Genomic DNA, 7,877 nt, shown 5'->3' on the forward strand with positions numbered 1-7,877 from the left:
AAATATATATAGGAGCTTCAATAGATACCTGATGTTTAAACTTCACCAGGAGCCATAGACAGTGAGACCTAGGCTTTGGCGTGTTTCAGAGGTCCCACATCACTGCTCTTTCAGCATTTCTCTGAATAATTCTTCCAGCCACCAATTCATTCTTCCCATGTGCTTAACTTTAAGGCGTAGTTCTGCCATAGGAGAGACAATAATTTGAAAGAGGATGCCATGAAAGCATAAGATATCTCAGAAAGCTGTAGTGGTTGGTACTTTCAGCTTTAATGCCTGATGCTCTTTTGGGCTAGAGCACCATTCCCTGTGGGAAGCTTTTTAAGAAGAAAGCACCAATGCTCAGGGCTTTCACCAAGAAGTGTGAGTGAACTGATGATGTCCTGGAAGGGGGCTTGTGAGGTTCTTAAAATGTCCAGCCAGGATTGAAGATCTCTGGTATATTTGCAACCTGGGATTATGGCCTTGCCCCCTTCTTGTTTTCCTCTTTACAGAGACCACCGTCTCTTCTATGATATCTAGAGTTTTTGCACAGGTCTCTCCACCTTGGCTCACAGTGAAGGTAGTACTATGTATCCTGGAGTTTCGAGAAGACAGTTTGTATCTCACTGGACTCTTTATGTAAAAAGCTATCTAAATAAAGGTTATCTTCAAAACAAGCACCTCGTGGCCAGTGAAAGGCTACCTTAGCAACCAGCCCTCCAGTGAAGGCTCTACTACATGTGCTTGCAGTGGATTTTAATGCAGGTGGGCATGAATTTAGATGCAATAATCTTCAAGTTGGCCTGAAAACTCCAATGATACATGAGTTAGGAGGAGATAGCAATCTCTTCCAGTCTTCTCAACATTGATGAAGTATGTAGTTGAATGATTTTCAAATTGACAATGGATGACCAACAAGAACTCTTTATGGATGTTTAATTGGAAAATAGTTAACTGCTCCTGCTTCTGCTGAGATCCATCCACCTTCAATGCCTGTTTTATTTCCCCTCTTGAGTGAGATTCAAGCATCTCTCTTGGGTCCTCCTTGTTACTTAGCTTCTTTGGGTCTGTGAATTGTAGCATGGTCATCCTGTACTATATGGCTAATATCCACGTATTGGTAAGTATATACTATGCATGTGTTTTTAAGGCTGGGTTATCTCACTTGGGATGATCTTTTTAGTTCCATTCCTGCAAATTTCATGATGTCCATGTTTTTAATAGCTGAGTAATATTCCATTGTGTAAATGTACCACAGTTTTTTATCCATTCTTTGGTTGAGGAACATCTAGGTTGTTTCCAGCTTCTAGGTATTTAAAGCTGCTATAAACATATCTAAGGAAGTGTCCTTGTGGTAATGATATGATATACCAGGAGTGGTGTAGCTGGGTCTTGAGGTAGAACTATTCCCAATTTTCTGAGAAAACACCAGATTGATTTCCAAAGTGGCTGTACAACTTTGAACTCCAACCAGCAATGAAGGAGTGGTCCCCTTTTCAACAGCATGTGCTGTCACTTGAGGTTTTGATCTTAGCCTTTCTGATGGGTGTAAGATGGAATATCAGAGTCGTTTTTATTTGCATTTCCCTGATGACTAAGGACATTGAACATAACTTTAGGTGTCTCTCTCTACCATTAGAGATTCCTCTGTTGAAAATTCTCTTTTTAGCTCTGTATTCCATTTCTTAATTGGGTAGTTTGGTTTGTTGGTGTTTAATTTCTTGAATTCTTTATATATTTTCAAAATTAGGTCTCTTTTGGATGTAGGGTTGGTAAAAATCTTTTCCCATTCTCTAGGCTGCTGTTTTGTCCTATTGACAGTGTTCTTTGCACTACAGAAGCTTTTCAGTTTCAAGAGGTCCCATTTATTAGTTATTGATATTACAGTCTGAGCTGTTGGTGCTCTGTTCAGGAAGTTGTCTCCTGTTCCAATGAGTTCAGTGCTCTTTCCCAATTTCTCTTCTATTGGGTTTAGTGTATATGGTTTTATGTTGAGGTCTTTGATCTACTTGGATTTTAATTTTGTACAGGGAGATAAGTATAGATCTATTTGCATACTTCTACATGCAGACATCTAGTTAGACCAGCACCATTTGTTGAAAATGGTTTCTTTTTACCATTGTATGATTTTGGGTTCTTTGTCAAAAATCAAGTGTCCATGGGTGTGTGGGTTTATTTCTGGGTCTTCTATTCAATTCCATAAATCAACCAGCATGTTTCTATACTTGATTCTAGCCAAAGGCTGAGAAGTGATAAACCAGTCTGTTTCTATACAAATACCATGCAGTTTTTATTACTAGTGCTCTGTAGTACAGCTTGAAGTCAAGGACAGTGATACTGCCAGAAGTTCTTTTATTGTACAGGATTGTTTTAGCTATTCTGGGTTTTTGTTTTTTCCATATTGCATTGATAACTTCTCTGTAAAGGTCTGTAAAAAAATTGTGTTGACACTTGCCTTCTGTTAAGCAACACATACATGTCAGGAGCAGATGCGTCCTTAATATGCTTTGGATATTGTGGACTTATGCTTTGGAGCAGCTTTCTCACTTGAACTTAGCATACCTAAAAAGTCAGGTTCTAGAAATAAATAGAATTGTGACACGGAGGGTACAGAGTCCCTTTTGATGTGGTAAGGCAAATAAATGCAGGGGATGAGGTGGAATGAGAGCTTGATTCTGAATTCCAAATCCAAGAGGCATCTGGAAGACTTTGCCCCTCCTGAATTAGCCATCACTAGACAACAGCAGATAGCAGCAACTGACAAATAGATGCTAGATAGTGGGTGACCAAGGTAAGAGGAAAAGAAAAGGAGGATTAGTGACGCTGAGTAGAGAGAGCAGAGTAAAGAGGTGCTGGGTAAGAACATGGACCAATCATGTTAAGGGTACCTTGCAGCGAAATGAAGACATGGAATAGGAATACATCACCCTCTCAGATGAAGGGATGAGGGGAAAGGAAGCTGCTATAGATGAATGTTTTGCTTGGGTAGAGGTAAAAGTAGGAACATGTCATGACTGATGAAATCTATTTTCTCTCATGGGATAAGACATGATGGCCTCTGAAGAGTTTAAGGAGGGGAATTAGAATAAGGCTACATTGGAATTATGAGTAAAGGTTAGAGAAAAACTAGAGATGGAGGCTATGGAAAGTAAAGGATTTCTTTTTTAATGTGTTGGAATTTTTATGGGAATTTCATTAAATCTGTAGATTGCTTTCGGTAAGATGGCCATTTTTACTATGTTAATTCTACCAACCCATGATCATGAGAGACCTTTCCATCTTCTGATATCTTCTTCAATTTATTTTTTCAGAGACTTGAAATTATTGTCATATAGATCTTTAACTCGCTTTATTAGAGTCATGCCAAGATGGCTCGTGTGAAGGATGTAGTTTCCCTAATTTCTTTCTCAGCCAGTTTGACATTTGTATAGAAAAGGGATACTGATTTTTTAAACAAATCTTGTATCCAGCCACTTTGCTGAAGGTGTTTATTAGCTATAGGGTTCTAGGTGGAATTTTGGGGATCACTTATGTATATTATCATATCATTTGCAAATACGGATACTTTGACTTCTTCCTTTCCAATTTGTATCATCTTGATCTCCTTTAGTCATCTTATTGCTCTTGCTAGAACTTCTCATACCATGTTGAATAAATATGGAGAGAGTGGACAGCCTTATCTTGTCTCTGATTTTAGTGGAAATTCTTTACTACATTTCTCTCCATTTAATTTGATGTTAGCTATCAGCTTGCTGTATGTTGCTTTATTGGGTTTCAATGTGTGCCTTGTATTTCTGATCTCTCCAAGACTTTAAACACAAAGGGGTTTTGGTTTTTATGGAAGGCTTTTTCAGCACCTAATGCAATTATCATGCTAAAGCAAAAATTAACAGGGTGGCTTAGGATCTGAAATTTATTCTGGAAGTGGTGGGCTGGGTAGAAGAAAAGAAGGCAATGTGCTAATGATTCAGGAGGGATAAAACTCATACATAAGCGATAAAAGATATGTGTTTCGGGGCTGGAGAGGTGGCTCAGAGGTTAAGAGCACTGAATGCCCTTCCAGAGGTCCTGAGTTCAATTCTCAGCAACCACATGGTGGCTCACAACCATCTATAATGAGATCTGATGCCCTCTTCTGGTATGCAGGTGTACATGCAGGCAGAGCACTGTATACATAATAATAAATATATCTTTTTAAGAAAAGATATGTGTTTTACATTCTATACGCTCCCACAGTAACTAGTTCTGACAGCCCTGAAGTCATTATTGTAAAATACAAGGCAAATGCACTGGTGGAAGTCAATAGAAATGATAATTGTAGGAGTGTGGTAGCAAGCCGAGGAATGCCAGGAGCCAACAGAACTAGAGACACAGACTAGCTTCTCCTCTAAAGCCTTCAGGAAGCACTGCCCTTGCTCATACCATTACACTAATTTTATTGGACTTATTTCAGACTTTTGGTCTCCGTAAAGATGAGATAATAGATTTCTGTGGTTTTAAGGCATTCAGTGTATAGAAATGTGTTTCAGTAGAAATAGAGAGCTGACTTACTATGTAGGCATCTTGCCCAGACTTGAGAATTCCTCTAGTCCTAGAAGAGGCATGAGAACAAGTTCTGACCTAGAAGTGGAGCTAGATGTGACGACACAGAGAGATTTATCTGATAATGGGAGAACTTTCCCCACTTCAGAGCTAGATCTCCTTGCAAAGATGCTTTGCAAGAGTTGGGCTGAATAAACCACTGAAATGTGTGTGAAGTTTGGGCAGGATGATGATAGGCACTTTAGAGAAGCACTCAGGAGGGAGCCAGAAGGCTAAGGGAGCAGAGGCCTTATGTTAATCCTGTGATTCACCAGAAAAACCAACTCCATTACTTTGGACCAAATTGAAAGCAAGTATTAATTAAATAATAAATATTGACCTAGAGTTGGACTTTGGTATGGACCATTATGAACATATTAAAGAATTTGATCATTTATAAGGTGATTGACTATTAACTTGCACTTAGTTATCCTTAACAGTTTACAATAATTTAGTAGCTTTAATAAGTCTAGGATTTTATATTTCATCTCTGTTAGATTTTGATTTAAAACAACAATTTTAAATTGTCTCTTTTAGTACCAAAATAAAAAATTTTAATCTATAAAGATAGTCCATAAAGAAACTGGGAATTTTTCTGACCTTTTATATTTTTAATTGATTTATTCAGATTACATCTCGGTTGTAATACCCTCACTTGTATCCTCCCATTTCTCCCTCTCTCCCTCTTTCACCCTATTCCCCTCCCCTAGGTCTGTGACAGAAGGGGACACCCTCCCCCACCAGATGGTCACAGCCTATCAAGTCTCATCCTGGTAGCCTGCTTATCCTTTCTCTGAGTGCTATCAGATCTCCCCACCAAAGGGAAGTGGTCAAATATGGGGCACTAGAGTTCATGTCAGAGTCAGTCCCTGATCTCCACACAACTGTGGAGAATGTCCTGTCTATTGACTAGATCTGAATAGGGCCTCAATGTTTACTGCATGTATTGTCCTTGCTTGGTGCACTAGTTTGAGCAGACATACCTAGGTCCAGATCTGCCCATCATGATGTTCTTCTTGTAGGTTTCTAGGATCCTCTGGATCCTTCTGTTTCCCCATTCTCCCATACTCCTCTCACCTAGAGTCTCAGTAGAAAGTCCCCACATCTAGCCCAATCTTCTGGTAAGTGAAGACTTTCATGGGACATCCCTTTTGGGCTAGTGTCCAATTATAAGTGAGTATATACCATGTGAGTCTTTCTGGGTCTGGATTAACTCACTCAGTATGATCATTTCTACTTCCATCCATTTACCTGCAAATTTCAAGATTTCCCTGTTTTTAATAGGTGAGTAGTATTCCATAATGTAAGTGTACCACATTTTCTTTGTCCATTCTTTGACTGAGGGACATTTAGGTTGTTTCCAGGTTCTGACTATTACGAATAAAGCTGCTATGAACATGCTTGAGCATATGTCTTTGTTGTGTCATGGAAAATGCTGCAAAACTCTAAAACTTTTTAAAAGAAGTTTAAAATCTCTCAATTGTGTTTTTCCAATATCACAATAAAAGTACCTTTTTAAGAGTGAAAACATAGAGCATAACTATAATTTTCAGAATGCAAAACCAAACTTTAGCAGTGCAAACAGTTTAATATCTCTAAAATCAATATCAAATGAGTTATTTCTGTAACAAGGTTTGGCTGTCAACAAGATACATTCTTGCATATGAATGTATGGAGATACAGCTTTATTATCTCATTAAGTAAGCATTGTTTTGAATTTTATCCCTTATAATCCTAGTTTTAAGACAGGACAGAAATCATTTAAATCATGTGGCTGCCCTTAGTAAAGATGGCAGTAAAGTCATTCCATGTGGTTTAAGATTATCTAAGTATAGGTTTTTTTTTAATTATCAACCCTGAGTTACTAGTTTTAAATCAACCTTTTGTTACAGGTATTAGAGTTTTGACTATATCTAATAATTTATAAACCAATAATCTCTTTAGTTTCTGGCCCTTGTCACAGACTTTAAGAGCATGCCTGAGTTTGAAAAGGGGTGAGTCAAACCTCATTTCAGAGCCAGCAGTAAAGCAGAACAGCATAAAACAATTTTAGTATTATCCATATCTAAACAGCATTTGAAACCTTATTACATTAAATCCAGTAGCTAGGAAACCCAGAGGTGAATTCTGAGCTGCAGACATCTGGTGGCTGGAAAAAGAAACAGCATTTATCCATGCACTCAAGAGAAGTAGAAACAAGCATCCAGTGGCCATACACATTCATACACACAAAGTAGACAGCTTACAGGCATAGAAGTCACCAACATTGGAGTTGGAGATGGAGCTGCACAGGTAACTATTGGCTCACAAATTTCATGACTCATTGTTGCTGTCAGCTAGACATGGGTTGGTGAGGGCCTAGGAAGCACAAGGAGCTGTGTTTGAAGCTGTGCCTTACAGTCATACATCAGAACACCAAAAGAGAGATCCAATACATGAGACAAGGCAACGACATTTAACAATTGGATTTCTATGCTTCTCAAGTACATCAGTCCTTCTTGTACTACACAGATGCTAAAAAAAAAAAAAACTATCAAATGGCAGGGCCATCCCAAGTCTTCCTTAGTTCCTCAAATACGTTTGGGCCTATATAAAACTTTAGCTTTGGCTCCCAAATTCATGGACTACTGCAGATGGTTTCTAGGCATTGCTCTCCAAAATTCCCAGAAATAACCAATGAACCATGGGACATCTCTCTATTACCCTAGACAAAGGATTTTTCCATCTTCATCAAACCATCTTCCTCCCCAGACTAGGATCCCACAGAACCAAGTGACTTAGAAGGTGGAAGCTTCTGAGAGAGAGAGAGAGAGAGAGAGAGAGAGAGAGAGAGAGAGAGGGAGACTGTCATCATCCCCTGTGCAGCCCATTCCATGTTCAGTGCCCCAACCATGGAGGCCTTCACTGGCCACCTGGGGAAGACAGGTAAGATTTCTAAGAGCCAGGCCTTTGCTTACACCAGGCCACTGGGCAAACATAGGAATGGTGAGCTACCCCAGGATCCCTTCACCCACCATCTACTGGACCTCACCCCTACCTGCATTCTGGGTAGCCGGGGGTCCCCAGGGACCACCAGCCAATACCAGAGACAACCAGATGGCTAAAAGCCAGTGCAAGAACACAAGATCCTGGGCAATATGTCAACACTAGAACCAAAGTATCATTCTACAGCAATCCCAGAATATCTTAACACAGCTGAGAAACAAGAGCCTTAACCCAGGCACAGTATCAATGTAAGTTTGAGGCCAGCCTGGTCCACAAAGTGAGTCCAGGACAGCCAAGGCTACACAGAGAAACCCAGTCTCAGAAAAAAA

The sequence above is a fragment of the Acomys russatus genome, chromosome 16, assembly GCF_903995435.1.
Source record: "Acomys russatus chromosome 16, mAcoRus1.1, whole genome shotgun sequence".
In the NCBI taxonomy this organism is placed as follows: Eukaryota; Metazoa; Chordata; class Mammalia; order Rodentia; family Muridae; genus Acomys; species Acomys russatus.